The sequence below is a fragment of the Cupressus sempervirens genome, chromosome 3, assembly GCF_028749045.1.
Source record: "Cupressus sempervirens isolate cs-2001-9-10 chromosome 3, ASM2874904v1, whole genome shotgun sequence".
Classification (NCBI taxonomy): Eukaryota; Viridiplantae; Streptophyta; class Pinopsida; order Cupressales; family Cupressaceae; genus Cupressus; species Cupressus sempervirens.
This window is the reverse complement of record NC_143120.1, coordinates 151,112,464-151,135,128: the sequence shown is the minus strand read 5'-3', so window position 1 is coordinate 151,135,128 and position 22,665 is coordinate 151,112,464. Positions and strand designations below refer to the sequence as shown.

The 22,665-nt window shown below is 35.8% G+C and overlaps 1 protein-coding gene and 1 pseudogene across 2 annotated transcripts in view; both read left to right on the top strand.

The window, feature by feature from the left end:
- LOC149565205 (uncharacterized) overlaps window positions 1–22,665 on the top strand; it is a 321,656-nt gene that overhangs the window by 162,004 nt on the left and 136,987 nt on the right. The window lies entirely within an intron of this gene.
- On the top strand, window positions 1,279–2,303 carry LOC149565207 (uncharacterized; annotated as a pseudogene).

Below are 22,665 nucleotides of genomic sequence, written 5' to 3'. Positions count from 1 at the left end.
AATACATTATGCTTTCAAGTATATGAAAAGATATCATCTTAGTATGATATTCATGGAATGACATATTTAAGGATATCAACATATATCCATCAACTTAGATGTTATCTTTCAATATAATTTGAAGTATGTTTTAACAAGAAATATTTATCATATGATATTCATCATACTTATATTCTTTTGGTATGTGCACTGGCATCAAATCTTTGATACCTACCAAAAGAATATGTTATTATCCTAGTAGGATATGAGTTATCTGATTTCCGACACTCCGGTACAACAACTTGATGAAGTCGATCAGATCACTAGTAATCAACATGTAATGAACTCTATCATGACAAGTGTCATGATCTTCAACACACCGGGAAAACAAGTTAATGTAGTCCGATCATGATACGTTAATTATCATAACTACCGGCACTCCAGGACAACTTAATGTAGTCTATCATGATAACAGATCAAGCTATTGATAAGATCCGTCACCTTAAAATAGCAATCCTCCAAATATATATATATTGTTAGTACCCAATATGGTCACAATTTTAAAACTTGTAATTCATGTTTTTGAACCACTTTGAACCTTAGTTCAAAGTAGTTTGAAGTGGTTTGATGGTTCAATTGACCCGTCTTGCAGGTTCAAAACAAGTGAAGTTCAGATTCTGGGCCCAAAATGCAGATTTAGAGACAGGATTTAGATTCAATGTCTTCAAGATTGATAATTTAGAGAAAAGGCATAAGGACCATTTAATTCAGGATCAAATGACTTCACAAAGAGTTTCAAAGGTTCAAGTTTGCAAAATCCAGCTCTAAGTTCCAATTTCAGAACCAATTTTCAAAGTTCAGAGTAGAAATTCAGAGGTCATAGTTTGGAGATGCTCCTCAGCCAAAAGGTGAAATATCATTGTAGAAAAACCTTCAAAGTTCTTTTCAGTGGTTCGATGGTTCAAATACATAGTTTGAGTTTAAATTCCAAATGGTCCAATTCAGAGATCATTATTTTCAAGGTCAGAGGGTTGTTTTAGAATGTACAGGATTATCATCAAAACTTCATGTGCGATGTTGCAAAAGCTTTTTGAAATATTTTATGTGTTGTGATTCTCTTCTAACCGGACTTTGCAATTTCAAATGAATTGAAGATGACGATATAATTTCAAAGCAAGAAATAAATCATCTCTATCAGTTATGGGTTTCTAAATGATTAAAGACAGAGGATGATTTTGAGAATTGGGGCTAGAGGTCACAAAGATGATGGAAGACATGTTTTGATGAAGAATTATATGAATGGGCTTCCTTTATAAATGCTACTCAACACATGGGTGCTTTGCATTGCGAAAGCTCATTGTAGAACGAACCTCAGAGAAATTTATAACAATGAGTGCAGTGATATCCACTATATGGATTGAACCATATGCAAGATGGCTAGTCAAAGATATATTTTCATGGATTATACATGGGGCGGGTTTTATTAAGAATGGTCCAAGGATTGCACGAAATCAGTGCAATGTAGCACAAGGAGTTGTAGGATCGTTTCCTTGGTCTGCACTTTCATTTGTGCCTATGTGCCTAGAACTCATTGGATTATCCAATCAGAAGATGACTTTCTTATGGGTATTTTTGTTGTTGCTGGTTCCTTTGGTGGATTATTTGGAGGGCGAATGGGTGACATTCTTTCTAGAAATCTTCCAAATGCTGGCGGGATAACCCTTTCTTAGATAAGTTCAGGTTTGGCTATACCTTTGGGAGCAATTTTCCTAATTGTTTTGTCAGAGGATCCATCTACTGGTGTAGCACATGGATTTATGTTCCTTATTATAGGATTTTGCATATCATGGAATGCAGTTACCACCAATAACCCTAGATTTGCTGAAATTGTTCCTCAAAAGTCCAAAACAAGTATCTATGCCTTGGATTGATCTTTTGAATCAATATTAGCCTCATTTGCACCACCAATTGTTGGCATTCTCGCCCAACGGGTTTATGGCTACAGACCTGTTCCTCAAGGTTCTAGTAAAGATGCTGAGATAGAAACAGATAGGGAGAATGCCGCTTCACTGGTAGAGGCACTCTATACTTCTATCACTATTCTGATGGCTTTGCGCTATCTCACATACATATTACTTTATCGAACATATCCAAAGGATCGTGATAGAGCACATCTTGAATCTCAGCTAGAATTGGAGAAGGTTAGTAAGTTTAAACAGAACTGGTTTGGGGGTCTCATGTTCGAGTTGCAGGGATGTTTTGATTAATGGCTGCCTCATTCAATTGACTAGACTATTCTATGAAGACACTGCCATGTGCCATTCATCACAGAAGTTTCTTAATTGAGCCAAGCCAGGTGGTTGACTTCTCTTGCCTCATCGTGATACACGGGTTCATCAAAATTTAATGCATATAAGTCATTCCAAAATTCACATAAACATTGTCGCCGCCTATGTCTTCGACATAGGTTATCATCTATGTCTTCATTAAAAATGAAACCTCGAATTTGCCGGTGTTTAGGATCTCGAAAATGAGAAGCGGTGTCAGCAAAGCATAAGAAGTGTGGGATGAATTGCATGCTTGAGCCCGAATGAGCTTCCATTCCCTTGACAACCCGATGCATTAGATACACTCAACAACACTTGTGGAAGGCAATAGAAAGGTACATAGATGATTAGTCATATGAAGAAAGTGTGCAAAGGGATAACGCCGGTGAAGGATAAAACTTTGATGATGCCACTGGCCTTTCTTTAAATAAACAATTGCAGAAAATGCAAGCACATGGGACCTGAGAAAACAAAATCAGATTCTACATTCCTACTGCATTGTAATACAAGGTCATAGACAAAGATCCAAATATGAAGAAGTATGGATGACCCAAGGAAGAACTATGCAAGAACTGCATCAAAGATAATTGCATCCATGTCGAAAAGCTTTTGATCACTATATAGCAGTATATGTTAATGCCCCGGATCAAGAGTGTATGGATATGTCTTCAAAATGTTGGGCAAATGTCTACAACAGTTTTTGGAAATTATGATTGTCGAAACCTTCAATCATACACATTGCTTGTTAAGAACGATAGTCATAAGTAATTCGGATGAAGAAGTGAATGCCTCCCTGCAATATAGAGTTATCATAAGCCTAAAAGATAGAGATGATTCTCAGATGGCTCGACAGCTAAAAGGCGTTTGGTGACACCTAGGGGCAGTGTCTCGACACCCGTCAGAATAATTACATCATATGTCCATTAATTTCACTTTGTCATAGGAAGCTGACTTTAGTCTTCAGAAAACATTAGGCCTTGTAATTCAAAATAAAGAACCTTCGAAGATGACAAAGATTCAGTTATAGAAACTGAAAAAAGATCACCGAGAACATGCTTATATTAAAAAGAAAAGGGGAAGCGAAAAAGATTTCCAAGAATCAGTTATAGAAACTGAATAGTTTGCCACCAAATTCTATAAATGGTGAAAGCATTAAACAAGAGGGGTTCCAATTTTTGGCTGCTTCCTTCTAGACAGGAGACTTTGCGTTCCAGAAGGGAAGGAGTTTTAGCAAAATCATTTTCACTTTCCTTGAGAGGCTGCAAGAGGCAGAGCATGGGCTTTATTTTTCTTTTCCTCTTTTTCAGAACTTTGTAGTTGAGATAGGGGGAGGATTTTTGATAGTTGATGTAATCTTATGAAAGAAGTTTCTGTCTTTTTGAAACAGTGGTTTGTTTGTAATGGGTAGAAGACATTTCATAATCTTTTACAGTCAGGGAAGGGAGACTGAAGGTTAATTATATCAGAACTTTGATTATGGTATATTTTCCTTTCACAAGTAATGAACTTAGTCTCATTTTCAGTTTTCTTTGAATTACATTTTGATATTGCTGTTTCCTCGTTGCATTATCTTTTCAAAATATCTTTAGAGGCTCTGATTTTTAATTCTCTCAAGAAGGTGAAAGACAATTTTGTTCTCATTGCACAATGTAGCGTACAACAAATGAACTTTGTGTCATCTGCTGTTCGTTATTCTCTTTTTATGCAGTAGTATAGGTTTTTGCATCTATATTGTATTTACGAGTAGATGTATGATATCCTTTCGTGCTTTCTAGTTAAAAGCATCCACATTTGATTCATTAAATATTTTATATAGGGAGCTGTACTTGATAAAATTCAGAGGAAGGTTATCAATTCCATGATAACCTATCCAACAATTGGTGTTAGTTTGTCCTTTCATTTGAGCATTCAGGGTCAGATTTGCACAGATTTTCTTGGAGGACAATCTGTTCACTAACATATATATATATATATCAATGAAAGATCATCGACTTTCATGACATAATCCACATATGCAAAATATTAACCACCATGAACCAAGTCATAGGGTGGAACAAAGGCTTTCACCTCAACTTTTCTCTCACAAAGAAGAATGCATTACAAGGAATTTCACTTAGAACTTCTCCCCCATAGAGAAGACATCATTCACAAGGGATTGGACCTCAAAATTCTCCCTCTAAACAATGATCTTGGGAAGTTAGGTCTTGTAGTTATTCCCTTAGAGGTTCTCTTCACCCAAGGATGTTTGTTGGACTCCCTCTGAATTTGATATCGATCTTCTGAATTTCTGGTGATAAGTCATTACTTCCTCATGATGTACATAGGAGTAGGCCCATCAAAATCATGATGTATTTCTAGACTACCTCTGAGTATCAATCTTCTAAGCTCCTACGTTGCCTTTGAAGAAGTGTTTGTAATGTCCCCGTTAAGCAGGTTCCTGCAGTTGGCAAGGCCAGTTCACCATCGTGACCCTCGTGAACTGACAACAGGATTTGAGGGTCTTAGTTGTGTGGTTATAGGCTTTCCAACAACCTATGGTGTGTTTTGGCTTCGTTTGAGGGACTTACTATTTATAGTAAGACAATTTGTTGGTTCTAATGTGCTCAATTGAGTCAGAGGAGTTGGAGGATGCTCTCAGTTTTTATTTCGGGCTTGCGTTTTGGGCTCCAAGAATCTTGGAGGGAGCGTCTATTTATAGTAAGTTACCTTGTCGTGTTCATTCATCATCTTTCATCATCAGGATCACTTTGGTGTTGTCAGATTTCGATTCTGATGCTTCTTCAGTTGTTTTCGCAAGACGGGTGAATTATTATTATTATTATTCATCTAAATACACTAAGGTTGCTATTTTTGTTAGTGTTGTTGGTTGGTCACCTTAGTATCATAGCTCGTTGGAATCAGGATGAAAAGCTTTAAATCATGGGAACAAGAAATAGTGGCCTTACATGTCAAAATTTGAAGTTATGGTGGAAAAGGTCATCTTCGAAGCCAAAGCAATTAATAAATTAGTTTATAATGACACTTTATTATGTTTTAATGTTATGTGTGAGAAGCTTCTTAAGTGAAGTTCATATGGGAAACTTTGTGCCATTTGGAGATAAATATGAGCCCATTTGATGAGTAAAGCATCTGCTTGATTATATATTTGATTTTGTGCCTTTGTGGCTTTTCTCCTAGGTTCTTGACTGTATGCCCTTGCTGATGTACAAGGGTCTTTGAGTTTCTGAAGTTGGTTTGGAGTTACTGCTGATATATAGTGGCTTCATTGGATAGATCTCCCTACTATGTTTTTCTGTGACTGGGGATTGATTTCTTAATTCTGAGAATTATGAATGTTGTGCAAATTATTGTTGATTTATAATAATTTGCTACTTTACTCTTACTATTTTTCCTATGTTTGTGGAGAAGCTGATATTGGAGTTTGGAAATTGAGATGTTGGCTGAATTGTGGAGATTTCTGCAAGTATTTAATTTCTGAATTGTGGAGGTTGTGTGACCTTGCTGGAAGGTTACTTTGGTGGTTGAATTTGTGTTGGAAGTCGGCATATTGGCAGCCGCAGTGAAGGAAGAGACTGTACAGCAATAGCATCGTATACTACTCTTTACTTTTTGTACTAGAATAATTGGGGAGGCCATGCCACATCTACTGGAGCCTACGTTACATAGAGGCAACCGTACTAAGGTGTAGAAGGAGTTGCGCCACAGCTGCAGCCCCCTTACACGTGTCCAAAAATCTGCACACTTGTTGACGGCAAGGGTATTCACTACTTGCGGTTGGAATTGGCAGTAAAGGGAAGACATTTTGGTGGCACAGCTAGGCATATTTGACTGCAATCTAGGTTCAAACTGTTATTTGGAAATTGCACTAAGAATATACGTATGCATTGTTCGTTGTCTCAACTTAATAAATTACTTGCAACTCAGTGCCATTATTAAGACATATATTTCTGATTTATGGTTTTCATATCAAAAGTAAATAATCTCTTTCCAATTATAGTTTTTATTTATAACGTCATTTCAAACTTCTTGTAATTGTGATCACTTATCAACCTGGGAAAATTCAAAATAAATTGAAGAACAATTAAATATTGCAAATAAGAGTTTGTGCATCATTTATCAAATTGGGAGCCAGCTAGGGGTTTTTAGAGTGTCATACTCCTTAATGCAGATATTTGCTTCAAGAGCCTCACTTTATTCAGTCTGATCACAACTTCTTTGAAGCTACTTTCATAAGTTGCCTAATGTACTATTCGCCTTTTCTTGCAAGATCAACTTTAGATACAAAGGAAAAGATCAAGGAAAATAACTCATATAGTACATATAAAAATGCAAATGACAGAGAGACTATAATGAGTAGATAAATGTAATACTTAAGAATAATAAATACTTATCTGCACATGAAGGTCCATACACATTAAGTCAGAAATTGCCTTCTTAGGTTATTTGAGAATGGTACAACTCCCCTCTAAAGATGTTTCAAGTGGGAATGATACATTGATTATTATTCCCCTCACAATGTAAAATACTCACTCTTATATTGTTGACCCATAAGATCCACTTCAGTCTTGTGCCTCATCTGCATATCTTGAGTAGAATTAGGGTGATGGTTATCATACCAAATGTGTATGTGTTTAATGGAGTCCTTTGAAAAACTCACATTCATGATAAGCCCTTCAACATGCACAACTTCGACTTTCCTTCCTTAATACTTGCAACATTATCACCTGTAACTTTGTGCCTAGGAAAGTATGTATCTTCAATATCCACATAAAATGCACCATCTTTCTTATGTATTACATCAATTATTATAGGAACTCCCTCTTTTAACTTATTCAAATATTCAAAGAGAGTGTAGAATAAGTTTTGTGCATGTATGGCTTATAATTCTATGACTCAAATGGACCCATTAATTGATCAGAGAATTAAAATAAGTTCTTCACACTCTCCTATTACCACTGCTTCTTATTCTATTAATTGCTTTTGCTATATCAATTAGTGATCCTTGTCAAACATCATACTCTTCAGTAAAATCAATTATATAATTATCATTCCATATTGTTGTCAATATATTAATAGCATTCATCTTGTATTAATAGGATCTTAGTTAATTTGTTCTGAAGATGACAACTTATAACCGGATATTGATGGATTTTGGACTATATTGATTTGATACTTTATAAAAAACAATTACTCTGGTGTCTTGATTTCCAGAATGCCATATCCCCTATTCTTTTGATCATATATTCTTTGTCTATTATGCCTCACAGATTGCCTTCAATCGGCTATGCTATGATATATCCTCTCCAACGATGATGCAATTTAACTTTGCCACTTACAAATGTTATTGGTTTTATTAGTTTTTAAAAAAAAATATATAGTTTTGTCTTTATGTTACATATTTGTTGCTGACTGGAAGTCATACTGCACGCCACCTAGCTTAGCACTTACCATTGTTTATCAAAATATTTTGGGTGAACGAAGCATTTTCGATTCTTGACGATATGGAAAACAACACTTGCATCATTTCTCCTCCCTCTTGATGGATCTTGGAATTTCGGCTTGGAATTATCCTTTGGTGATTGTGTGCTCCTCCTTCTATTGATATTCTTCAAGAGTTATTATGGAAAATTTAATTGTGTGGTGTTTGCAAAATATTTTTGGTGTATACGCAACTCTTTAGATATATGTGTTGTTCAGACTTCTCTACAGAAAGCTTTGTGAATCTATAACAGTCTATTATTATTATTGCTGTATTCAGAGAGATCGAGTACGTTTAGATTTATTAGTGTTCAGTCAAAGGGTTTGTTGATGTCAGGTATATATGATGTCTGTGTAACAAATTTATATTGTTTTCAGCAATGGTTTGGTCTATCTCATATGCCAATTGAAATATGCAAATTGATATCGCTAGGAGTGATATGCTATTATTTCAAATCTATACTTTACAACTTCAGATAATGTCGTTTATGATTGGTCTTCTATTCATGCGATCAATATGTCATCTCCAGTCTATGCTGTCTAGCTTGCAGCTAGTTTGTCAATGGCACTAGATCCGGCAAGGATTGAATTAAAGAATAGAAATGTCAAATGATGTTTCCTTAGAATTTACTTTTTATGGAATGGGTTCTAATCATTTTAGACTTAACTTTTCCTCCTTTCAAGAATGGTTATTAGGAACGCCAACCCTTCATCAAAGTTCGTCTGTGTTGAAGGTACCATTTAGGCCAGATACGACTAAGTCTGAAACATTTATAAAGTAGTTGATACTTTGATACGTAGAAGGTTCGGCTATTATTTCTTTAGTTGTCATGAATCTTAGGGGCTACCACTCCATCTAGATGAATCGATGCAGGAAAAATTAGACAGTAAGGTATTCTCTGCCTAATATTTATTGGGTCATCTTGCTGAAGTATTTGATGTTTGATTGATCAGTTTTTAGATTGTTTTCAATTGCCGCTAATGCACAAGAGGCCTCCAATAGACATATCTAGCACTCATCAATAGTCTAGACACATATGTAATCTCCAACAAGTGTACCAAATACCAATCACTGATGAAATGATTGAGAATGGAAGTAAGTTACGCTAGAGCTGGATGAACGTGATAATGGACGTAGCATGTGATTCCGACACAGCCAGTGGAAGTCCCTTCTGTTTTGAAACTTTGGCAATCCCCATGCACTTCTAGAGTCTCATGTAACTGCTCCAACCTCTAACCTTTTGTGTTAGATTTTGGTTCTTGACTGAATATTCATTTCTTTGTATAGTGGTTTTACAATTTTATCTGCCCTTGTATGTCTTTCTCAGACTTATCCATTTTTACACTTGCAGTTTGGCTTTTATACCATGTTAATTTATACAGATCGATTTCTGTAAATTTTCTGACATTGCCATTGTTATTGGTATTGTCCAAATGCAGATTTAAAGACTTATAAATATGAGGAGACATGTCTCATGAAGAGACATGTCTCTACAGTTAATCATCATTAGAAAATAATAATATATTAACAATAAGATAGATAACCATACATACATACATACATACATACATACATATATATATATATATAATATTATTTGTCTAAATGATGATTTACCATCAAAAATGTATCTCATGATTGAGTCATTCAGACTGAAGCTACAAACGTAACGAGTGTCAATAGGTGATCCATAGTTTGGACGTCTGTATGGAAACCAGCCTGACCTCAAGCCTGACACTGTCTCCTATCAAGTTGTTTGGAAAGAATGGTCTTCAGGATTGTGGCATAAAGCTTGACAAAGGTATGCCCAATCATAATGGTCTTGTAATTATTAGGGTTCGAAACCAACCTAGACTTATAGATTGGATAAATCACATGTCTCGACCATGAATCAAGGAACCTAGAACAAACCACTCTGTTGAAGAGCACCAAAAGAAAGGAACACAAAATCAAAATACCGAGCTTAAAAAGCTCTACTTGAAATCCTTCTTCATCGACGACTTTGTTGCATCTCATCAATCTAACGACCCCGCAAACTGTGGAGGGAGTGAAAAGATGGTAGTGCGAACGACCAATTCTTGAAACAAAGAAGGCGGTGATACAAGGAACGCAACTGAGTATAAGAGGGGGAATGGGCAGCGAAGGAAGCACACAAGGAGTAGTGGAAAGACTTACAATTGTCATCATACCACTGGTTCATGGGATAGGATTTTTGGCTAATGAGGTTGAGGGGGGAGGGAGAAGTGTGGTGGGGGGTGGAGCAGAGGGTGGACTCCCAAATAATGATTGCCAAAAGGTCTAACAAGGACGAAACCCGGGAGGAATCTGAAAAGCAGTCAAGGGGAGAAGCCATCTGAGGTGGAGTGTGAAGAGATAGCAGTTGCACTCAGAGAAGCAAAAAGTGGTACGAGGGCCTAAGAGCAAGGATAGGGGATGGAGCAAAGAGGGTGAGGGCGGGGAGGGGGGGGCAAAGCGGACAACGAGGCTGAGGATGGAGTGGTCGGCTAAAGGGAGGTGGGCGACTAACAGAGGGGATGAAAGAGGCCATCGCAAGAGAATAGTCGATCACACTCGCACCCCCACAATGGGGCCAACAAGTGAAGAGCTTAGAACTTGGGAAGCCAAAGAGACCATTTAGGATGAACAAATCAGAAGACTCACAAAGTCGGAGGAGATGGTGACCATAGCAAGAAAGAGGCTTGTTGGGTGGATATTTTGCAACCAATAGTTTTGTTAAAATCCAGTCGCAAAATAGGTAGACCAACCACAACGTATGAGACCAAGTCTCTCTTACATTAAAGGGAAGGCTCCCCCTTCTTATCGTTGCTTGGATCAACTTAGGGTAAGCAAGAACTTGAGAGATTTTGTAAGGGATGTTACCAATATTCTTTCCTCTTTTCTTTTAGGAAAGAATCCACTTATCCGCGGGGCAAGTAAAGGGTAAGATTAAATCTCTAAACTATACTTCTATCAAATAGCTGGAAACGGTGATATTGATACACCAACACCAACTCAAAGGCTGGCTGAAAGCGTATCGGTTTGGCTCTAAGTCCCATTTGTCTAATTTATAAGAAAAATCACTATCATTGATGCGTAAAGACTTCCAAAAGTAGTATTCTATAAGAAAAACCTCTACCATTGGGGTGCAAAGACTTCTAGAAGTAGGGAAATTCTAACTATTTTTCGTGAATTTGAGATGTTAATAAAAGCTATAGTCAAAGCTTCTAGTCTATGTGTCACCACAGTCACTCCCAGTCAATGCTTCTAGTCTATGTATCACCATTGTCACTCCCAGTCAAAGCTTCGACTCTAATTGCTTTCTAACTCACTATGCACTATTATTGAACACACAATAATAACATGAATCTAAGACAATAGGCACAAATTATAGTCAAAACTTCTAATTTTCTCTATCACAATTGCTTCTAGTCAAAGCTTCGAATCCAATTGCTTCTTTTATTCGCTTTTCTCCCAGTTGGTACTACACAATCAAAGTTATGCTTGCACAAGTTTGGCAGAGCTTTCTTGCATTCAACAAAAGATGATTTTTACAATGAGGGGGCACTCCTTCATATAGGCAAATGAGTTGACAAAAAAGGGGATGAAAAAGTGGGAGCAGCTCAACAAACTTTGACCTGATCAAACTAGGTGAGAGAAATTATTGGATTACATGTCATAAGGACATGTAAATTGAATTACATGTAATTACACAATTTCATGCAATACATCCTCTCCAATCTACAAATATGAAAAACGCTTGAAGAAAATGTTGAGGTTGTTTATTCTAAATGAATCAATCTTGTAGATTGTCGACAAAGGCCTTGTACTTGATGATGCAAACCTAGATGATCACAAGATCACAATTTCCTGTATTTTGTGCCACTTCTTTCACATTGATGATAATGATATTGTGTCTTTTCATAGCCTCTAACTCTCTTTGATTAATTACCTATTTTCATTTGAAAACTTGATGTGGTCAATCTTTTTTTCATTCGAGTTATCGTGGATTCTCCTTTGTAGATTGGCACATTCCGGAGTCTCTGACACTTTGAAAACCTTCTTGATGGTGTTCGGATGTAAACTCGGAATAACTTTCCATTAGCAACTTTATTTTTTATTTTTTTTGAAGCAAGCTGCTTGGCCCATTCCCATACGAACTCGGGTTTTCAGACAACCATTGGGAAAATGGAGACCAAATGAATTACCACTTCCCAAGGATCAAAGCATACCTTCTTGATGGGATGTCTCTGTCCTTTGAAGAAGTTCTGGCATATCTTGAAGAGTGCAGTGGAACATGATGATGAAAATATCTTCCAATGAAATTGCATCCATGAAATCTTTGGGATTTGAGTTACAATGACGAGTCCATGAGGGATGAGTGTTCGGAGTATGAATTAGATATATGATGGTTAGAAATGAACCAGAAAGCATATGTATATGGATGGGAATGACCAAAATCAAAGTGTCAAGGATGGATTACATGTGGGCAAAAATGAGCTTTTATGGGTAAGACCAAGAATACAAGTTGGGATGCATATGGATGTGTACAAATGACAACGTTGGTGTTCAAAAGTGTGACCCTTCACTAAAATCGGGTTCTTTAGATGTAATTAGATGTAAAGTGATTTCCATTTAATAGGTTTTTAAAGTGAACATGCAATTAGGTTCAGAGGATGGAAATGCACGTAAGTGGGAATGAAGGATGAGATTACATGTAAACGTGGAGGAGAATGAGATGCAATGTGCTATGGCATGTAATTATTGATGTGAATGAGACTATGCACTTGCATGAATAGTTGGAATGTGAAAATGTGTGATATGCTCTTGCATTCTTGGGAAAGACTTTGCAACTTCTTCGAAAAGAAGAAATACAAAATAGTACCTTTAGTTTTTAACTCAAAGATGACAAAAACAAAGTTGCTCTCTTATGCAAATTTGAATTTAGAATTTGAGGAAGTTCTAAACATTCAAAAATGAAAATTCTCATATTATTTAAAGGAAAATTGCACTTTACATGGCACATCTTGGGACAAATGTACAAGGATGAATGAAAAGATGCAATGAAATAGTAAGGAATTGAAAAGTTCAACTTGGTGATCAAGGAGCCAAATGTGGAAGATTAATAGGTTTGAAGAAAAGTTCTCCAAATTCGAATCCTCAAATAATTATATTGATTCCTTCAACTTTGCAAGTGATGAACATTAATGAGAAATGATTGGACGTTTTTGCATGGATATGGCAAAAACGTGGTCTCAAGCTCCAATACACAAACCGCTTTTTGCAAAAAACCAGACTCTTAGACGTTTTCTTACAAAACCATGGTCTCAAACTACCTTTACATGAATTGTTTTTGGCATTGAAATACAAAAATCTGTTAATATCAAGTATTAAAACCCCAAAATGACTCCATCTTGGACAAAAACATGACCTAAAAAATCCAAATGTGGACATTTTCAACAAAAACGTAGTCTCAAAATACCATGAAATATAATGATTTTTGCATGAGATTCAACGTCTAGGGCATGAGAATGCATGAAGTGGCAAAAATGACCTTGGTCTCATGTATTTCAAGCCGTGCAATGAGCAAATCTGGAGTTGCTTAGCAAAAACGTTTTCTTTGAGAGGAAGATTATGAACAATTTTGCCCTTTTTTGCAAATTCGTGGTTTTAAGATGCATTTGCATGTGTTTCAAAGGCAAATTACACTCCATAACGGAGTTTGCATGTTTTAAATGCTAAATTACCATATTCGTTGGTCAACCATGGAATTCGCTAGTTGATTCGGTCGATATTCGGATGTAGTGCGAATTCGGCCCAATTGTTTATTGTTGTTGGAATTCGTTGCCAAGTCGCAATGCGGGACCTTGGGCGAATGTCAGTTGAGTTTGACCATATTTATAACTTTCCAGTAAGTTGGAATCGAATTTTGGTTTGTTTGGGCGAATTTGGGCCATTCTTTGCATCAATTTTGTCTTTAGTACTATTTTTTAATATTATTTTTTTGTCTTTCCTGAAACACAGACACACAGTACTTGTATCTTGTCCCTCCCATAATATTTGTCGTACTCCTTAATACACTACGTGAGGATAATAGATAGACAACGACAACCGACAAATGACTGTTTAGAGGATAGCCGACGACAGCCAACATACAACCGTTCAGAAGACAGATGATGGTAGCCGACAGGCGATCGTTTAGAAAAAGCCATTCATGGCCTGTGGGATGTGGACGATACTAAGTTGTTATAGTATAATTTATATATAACATGTCCATGTTTAATATATCTTCAGATTTATAATTTTATATTTATATAATAATATTTGATTAATATATATGGTTTGTGCGTTGTGCGTATATCTTTAGATTTATAATTTTACATTATATAATAATATATATATATATATATATATATTTTGGAGTGAATGTCGAACTTGAATGTCGAGCCCACGTACAAATCTGAATCCGAACCGACAACTTAGTTTAAATGTCATGGAACTTGGTCTTTTATGCAAATCACACTCTTGGAGTGCATTTGCATGTTTTAAAAAGCATACATTTGGAGTTTAGATGCAAATTGCATGCTAGGTGGGGCATTACATGTATTAAAATTTGTCAAAAACAAGCATACAGTGCAAAATCACATTCTCCAAGGGTCTCTGCATGTTTTAAAGAGGCCTTTAGATGCAAGTCGCATTCTAGGAGATCGATTGCATGTTTTAAATTATATGCATTTACATGCTTACGTAATTCAAAATGCCTTTCTAGTGCAAAATTACATTCTCTAGAGACATTTACATGTAAACATGTAAATAGGTTGAAAAACATATATATGCACAACTTAAATGATCAATTAAGCACATGTCTAATTGATTTTTGAGGAAATATAAAAAAAATCATTTACATTATATAGTTTAATTACTATGTGCAGTTATCATTTCAAAACGTAATATTTAACTTAGATGGTTTAAATAAAACATAGTTAATAAAGTGACTTAAGTGAAAAATTTAAAAAACAACTCAACATGAAGATATAACAAGAAGTGCTCTATAGTCACTTAAGTGATAAAGTAAATTAAAAACATAACATAAAGTGAATTTATGTTATATTTTTCAAAAAGTGAATATCAAGATTATAATATAACATGATATTTTAAATCATGCAATTGCATCTGGAGAGTCCACTTTTTGAGCACTTATTTGGTCATATCTTTTTATTGCCAAGTCCAATTAAGCCCTAAGATAGACCGAATTGAAGGGAAAACCGACAACAAGAGATTGAACAAAACTGAAAGACCACAAACAAACAAACATACTCAAAAATGTGAAAAAGGATGTTGAAGGCTTCAAAAATTAAGCATAGGCTTATTAAAATGAAAAATGAAAAGGACTTGCCTTCAAGACCCTAAAGGTTCGCTATCGCTCACCCTGCACCCCCACCCCGCGTCCTATAATAGTATTTCGAGATACGATGAGGAGAGAGAATCGCAAAGTCTCAAACTGCATGCAGAGTTCGCTGTCGATCACTGATAGGAATAAATGAAGGCCAGGTTTGGTAGTAAAAAAAAGGTATGGCCGAGGGGCCACCCCCTCCTTTCTCGGCGGCAAGGAGATTGACTGCCTCTTGAAAAGGTATACCAATTGGGATTTGATTGATTCATCAATGTTAGCCAATTAAATAATGAACTAACCTAGAGAAATGTGAAACTAAGTTGAAAAAGTTTTTTATTGTTACCTACATTTTGTGGTGACAAAAAACAGGACAACAAGACCCAAGACAGTCTTGAGAGTGGCACTGAAAACCTATACTGGCTGGATTAGTCTCTTGAGTACAAGTCAAGTCCAAAATGTAGTTGTGGAGAGGGTTTCGAAGATCTCTAGTCCGTGCATAGAGTCACCCAGAATGATGATGGCACCCAAGCTCAAAAACCTACAGATGCACTCATTCAAATAAGAGAAAGGATCTCCATCCACCGGACTATGTATGGCATACGAAGGGGTGGCCGATGGGAAACAACAAATTGCTTTAAGATGTCTTTGAGACGATGATCAATGTGGTTGATCCGTATCCACATAAATCTAGCAGAGGTGTTAGAGTGAACCACCGCTGTAGCATTGACAAGGTTGTTTCTGATCAAACAAACCACACGCCTGATCCACGGACACCACCAGATGCTCGAATCTCCTCTTTGCAAAAAAAAGCCACTGATATCCCGAAAACCTTGAGAGAGGGTAGACGAAACTCTAATGAGTCTCCATTACAACCAAAATATCCGTTGAACCAACCACACCTAAAAATAGACCAAGTAATGACAGAGAGTGTCATTACTATTCCAACAGTTGACATGAAGATAACCGAAGGAAGGCTCACTTCCATGTGACTGTTGATGAGACCGTCATTTGGCTAAAGGAACCGGTATCTGTTCCCATCCGCTAGGAGGGGAATCCTTAATAATAGCTCTGAGTTTTTGGATCACTGCCCAATTCCTGGTCCATCTTGACTCAGCAACCAAACCCCTAGAGTATCTCAGCTCAACAACTTGTGCTTTAGTGAGGTCCTCATCCAAAAGGATCTTGGAAGGAAGAGGCAATAGCTTCCTCTTCTATCTAAGAGCTCGTAACCTATCGGAAAGTGAGAGGAACTAAAGAAAAAGGGTACTATCCAGTCCTACCCAACACATGACTAATGTGATATGTGAGATGCTTAGTTGATCTAGGAGGAAGGATTGTCTAGTTGTCATAGGATCAGTGTTCTTGACCACATGTTCATTCTGTTGTTCTTTGAAAGTGTCAAGGTCCCCCAGTTTCTCTATGACCGTGTCAAAGTGAGTTTCGACCTCTGCTGTTTTGGAAATAGAGTGACAGAGAAATTGCAGAGGGTTGATGAGTTGGAATCAACCTGCACTTTAATAGAAGCAATGGTCTTAGAAAGCGTTTGGAATGTATCCCTCAAACTTTCTTTCTCAGCCTCCATTTGGATTAGTCTGTCATAAAGCCTCTAGTAAGTTAAAGATGGTGCAAGTATAGCAGTAGAGGCAAGGACTGAGATAGAGATATAAAAACCTACAAGTTATTACACAAATGCTATGCCTATAGCACATCATTTTCCTTTTATCCAATACATTAGACATATATAGGAATTTCATATCCTATTTTGTAAGAAACTAAAATGACTTACCTAAATGTATTGTGTTGTATTTGTTTTGATTGTAGTTGCTAAACTCAAATAGGCTAATATGACCATAGTTGATAAACTACATAATAAACTAAAGGCTGACTAGGATGACCATTAAAGAAACATTACAATATTCTAATACCCTCCCTTAATGGTCATTGTCTAATAGTAGTCTTTTGGTTACAAATTTCAAAATATGTTTTGTTGCTGTTGATACCCTCCCTCAATCTACAAAAATGTTAATTACTACGAAGCCAAAATTCGTCCATAAAAGAAAAAAAGGTGTCCCCTTCTTTAGAATGCTTTACAAAACGCGACAAGACCCTGCCACAGAGTCTGCCACTGAGATGAGTTCGCCACAAACCCTTCCTAGAATCACCAAAACATCTGATCAGAAATCGTCACAAAACATCCAACTTGATGTTGGATAACAAAGTTGCTTTTCACTGGAGACAAAGATAAACATTGAGAACAGCTAGCACAATGTTGAGGAAAAATTGACAAACTCTCCAAACTTTGTAGATGAGCATGATGCCCCAAAACATACTGCAAAAAGGCACAAATTTTCAGGAGAAAATTTGGAAAAACCAAACACTTTTTTTGAGGTGAAAATCAATCAAAACTCAACATGATTTTTGAGGTAAAAAATAATGAAAAACAAAAAATAAGAAGCGTCATTTTGTTTAGGAAAAATGGTAAAATCCACTAGATAATTTTTGAGAAAAATATTATAAACCTGCAAAGGAATCCCATGCAAGTTTACAAATTACACAATTAGAAATCTCTAAGGGAAAAATAATAGAATCCCATAAGAAATTTTTTAAGGGATGAAATTATGAAAACCCATTAGAAATTTTTTAAGTGGAAAAATTATGAAAACCCCTTAGAATTTTTTTAAGGGCGACATAACACAAGACTTCGCATGGTAAACCAGCACATACAAGTAAATGCAACAAACATGCAAGTACATGCAGCCCTCAAAAAATAGATCTTTGTTGCAACTAAGAAGTGGAGGGGTCAAAACCCTTAACTGGGCTTGTGATTTCCAACGAAAATCCTTGAAGATGAATCACAAAGTTTTCCTAAAATACTTCTAATAATTTTTATTTCTAAAAATTGAAAAAACAAATTTCTAGAAAAGCTTCCAAATTAGAAGAGGCTTGAATTTTGTTAAATTTTATGAAATCCCATCGATCCGCTTTGCTACCATGTCATGGTAAATCTATGTTGTTGTAGTTGTATTAAACAAAGGAGATGAAAGCTCTTGGCATAGATTTATAAAGATGATGTTTCTAAAAAAAGCAATTGTGAACTAAAGACGAAAATAGAAAGTACTTAATAAACTAAAGACTAAGATGACCATTAAAGAAACGTTACAATATTTTAATAGATAGAAGATGACAAAAAGCTCATAGACTTAAACAATTGCTTATCTTTCCTTAGAAACACTTTTTATTTATTAAAATTCAATAAGGAGACACATTTAATGACTCAATATATGAGTACATTTAACAAACAATATTAGTCTAGTTATGTTTGATTGATTTGAATGCAAAATGGGTACAAAATGGCATCAAAATGTGGAACATTGATGGCTGATAGTTTGAAACAAAATGAAAATATCAATCAACATGGTTTTGTAAAACTAGAAGTATACAAAAAGTAAATACTATATCAAAACATTTTAAATTGTCATCTTCCCTGCTCTAGTGAAAGCTAGGGGAGAGATAGAACTAGAGGGTCTAGTCCTAGGAATCCACTATGGCTCTACCACCACATTCGGCATGGCAAGGTGTGGCTTGACCTCCATTTGGTATGTAGATATTGGTGGCAGTGACTCCTCATCCTCAGTGTCCTCCAATGAATCCCAATTCACCCTCCTCCTGTAATGCCCACCTCTCCAAGTCATAGGTTTCATCCTCGATAAACAGTGGAGGCTGCTCTTGTCACTCTATCCAATACTGTAATGATCAATCTCATCCAAACCAATGGGATTGCGTGATACTTCGTCTATCTTTCTTGTGCTCAAAAGATTGTGTTGCACAAAGTTGAGGTCACTAAGGCATTTCTGAGGTAATTTGTTTGTCTTGTGTGGATGCCTCAAACAAACTCCAATTGCGCTCACAGTTAGAGTTACTACAAGGTTAGCATAAGATGCAGAGGGTAGATATTTGAAGATTTATGGTATTTGCGCTCCAATTTGACCACCAAAGCTACAAAATAAAATAGTGAAGATTTAAACAAAGTCAAAAAATATTTTATAAATAGCATTTCTTGTATTTGGATTTGATTGACATGGATTGTGGAAATCTTTTTGCACTAAAGGATACCCTTGATGGGAGGGAAATTTGGGTTAAATATATTATCAAAATATCAATAGTTGTAAACTTGTTAAAGTTGAAATTCATAAGTTATAAGATGCAAGCGAAAGACTCCAAATTATATAATACGTGTTTGAGTGGTTATTTTTTTCATAGCTAGCTTTGAATAGAAGAATTTATAGTTTGATTCTCGATAACTTCATAATTCATTGACACTGAGGTCTCCCACTTTAGTTTGGTATGTCATCCTTTGAATGGATCTAGTGAAGCCCTCCATAACCACTCTGTTGAAATTTAAGAAGAAAAAGAAAGGGTTGAGAAAGTACCTTACTGTATGGATGGGTCAAGGAAGTTGATTGTTTCTCCTCCCATCATAATCTCCAATATGACATCACATTTGAGGTAGCTCGCCTTACAATAATATCTGATAGACTCTTTTGGCCCTATCCATTGCCTCTTAAAGATACCCCATTGGGGTTTAATTCCCATCTACCAAGCAAAATGAACTCTAAACAAAGGCTTTCACAACTACGATTTGATAACACAAAATGTTTAAAATTACAAATTTATGATGAAAGACTTAAAAAGATTAAATATTCAACTTGATTTTGAATTCAAAATTTTCAAGTCATGTTCACAATCTCTATGCCTCTTTGAACAAACAGGTTATCGAAGGCTATGCATGTAGCCCTCTCCTTTAGGCTTCTTTGAATAAGCTGAGAAAGCATTGTTGACTCAAAAGCATTTGTTTTGAAGCCATCAATGAACTAAGAATGCTTTGTAAGATAAGAAAAATCATCAGAAACAGTTTGATACCTATTCTTACCAACTCTTTCCCTGGGGTGTGATCTCTTAAAACCCAAGGATGATTGTAAATAAGTTTGTGGTACTCCTTCTGTCCTCTACAATTGGTGTCACCTAATGAAGTTTGCCTATGTTCTCCACAAGAAGGTCAAGGACATATGCTGCAAAAGATGACTAAGTGTCGTGTTTCTGTAGAGGATTTCCTAGCCCCTACAAATGTTGATGCATTGTAGGTTATTATTTGCACCACATTTTCAATTCCCACCTCCATGACAGTTTGCTCCAACATTAGAGCAAAATTTTGTTCATAAATCACTTTGTTGGAGCTATCCACTGGTTTCAAAAACCACATCATATTTGCAAGCTACCAAAAAATTAATGTTGGGTTCCCGTCCGTCCACCCATTGTAAAGAATAGTGCAACCATACTACCTTTGCCCTATCAGTTGTATTTATGAGCAACCTAAAATGCAAAGGGAAATTAAGCACACAATCTTAATCCATGAACAACCTTAACCCTTTTAATCATAGTTGCTGGATTCATACCCTAGAGGCCATGTATGGATTTTGATCTGATCCAGATTCATGCCTAGATTCGTGCTTATCTGGGCAGGATCTGTGTTTAAACCTTGTGGATCCGGCCAGGTTCGCAACCCCTGGTTCTAGTGACCTTAAGAAAGTGCACAGGTGTTCAATATTTTTTTAGCAAAAAAATATTAGTGGCTAGAAAAAACTAAAATATTGTCCACGGATGTAAGATATTGGAATCAATTCTATTTGATAAATATGAAAATTATAAACTTACAGAATAACTGAAAAATTTGATAATATCAGATAATATCTAATTGGAATATATTAAAAAATATGAGATAGCCCATAACCAAAATTTGAAAATTGCAAACTAACTGAAGTTGGATATTATCTTACCTTTGACACAATTACAAAAGTCTCTAAAAATGCTATGGAATAAGCTTTCTAAGAAATTCACTGCATACTTGCCTGGAACTATGAAAATGAAATGTTCACGATGCTAGAATTCTACACTTGTGGAACATTATAGGATGCATAGATCAGCCATGTTGGAGGTCCAGATTAGTCATGTCAAAGACTCAAAAGCATAACAGGAGTAGTATGCTCCTTATCACAGTGGAGTGGCCCCTGCTTTCCCTGATGGTAAGGTTGCCCACAGAAACAACTAGAATGACATGACCATCACAATCTATTGTGACATTCAGATTCATCAGAAAGATTTGCTTTGAATCCAAAATCTCAGTTATCTTGATAAATTTCTGGGTACTGTGCTTGCAGAGTTTGGTAGCCTAACACAGATTTAAGATTCCTACAAGCTAGATGATCACCACTAGGCATTGTCACAACATTTGCCAAATTTCATGTATGAAATTCAAATTTTGGCGAATTCCAATAAAATATAAAAAATTCTTTCTAATTTGGCCAAAAGTTCGTATGGCTCAGAACCAGAGCTTTTTACAGTAGAATATTTGATCGTCTGATACACAATCAGGAGTTAGAGGAGTGAATCTGAGGTGAATGAATAATCATAGGTCTTTGCAGGAAAGGCACCAGCATGAAAATTGCCTTCCAAAAAAGATTTTTTTGAAACCTGACACTGCGAAGCTGGGTTTAATATTTACCTGGAGATATCAAATCAGAAACATTTTTTAAGTTCGTGATGGAGTTTCACACTCCATTGGGAGCTTTAAAATTTTTGTTATATAATTGATTTTCATAATATTTAACGTTTTTATTATTTGTATTTAATATAGTAAAATATTTAAATTTTAAGTACAATTTGTATTATAGTGCTGTTCAAAAATACATTCGTACTCTATAATGATAATGTATAAAAAAATTATCTGTAAATATTTATATTATTTAATTTAATAAATAATATATTTGATTTTTTAATTTTGTAATGGCATTTCAAATCTATTTAAAATTTAAAATTATTTTGATAATTTTATGATATTATAATTCGTATATTTAAAAGCTTTAAATTTTTTATTTTTTTGATTTATTACCTTGCCTAAGTTCATCTGAATTTTTTTTTTTGAAATTGAACTCAAATTCAAACCTTCTGACTTAGCTACTAGGTGCTTGAAAATCTCTTCAGTTTGCACCATATTAATCTCCTCATAGACCCATTCAAGAAGTTACCGTTCAATTCCATCTTGTACACCTTCAACCAAATTGGGCTGCTTTGAGTAGGTGCAACTGAAATGTGAACATCTTTGCTAGTGTAGTGAAAGTTTCTCCATAGTCTAACCCCTCTTTTTGTAAATAGTTTCCTTTACAATATTATCCTTGTACTTATCCAAACTATTGTGAACTTTATAGTTAAATTAATAAACCCATTTGCAGCCAGTTGGGTTTTGACCTAGAGGCAATTTTGCTAACTCTCACGAACAAGTTACAATCTGGCCTTACTTATCTTGAGAAGTCTAGGGAATGCATAGACCAATCCTTGTAATGTTTTATGTGTAGGTTTTCTTTGTCGTCAGTAAAATTGTGTATCAGCCGACGGGTCCCTTCAGGAAGATTCTTTTTATGTAAGCGACGGGCCCT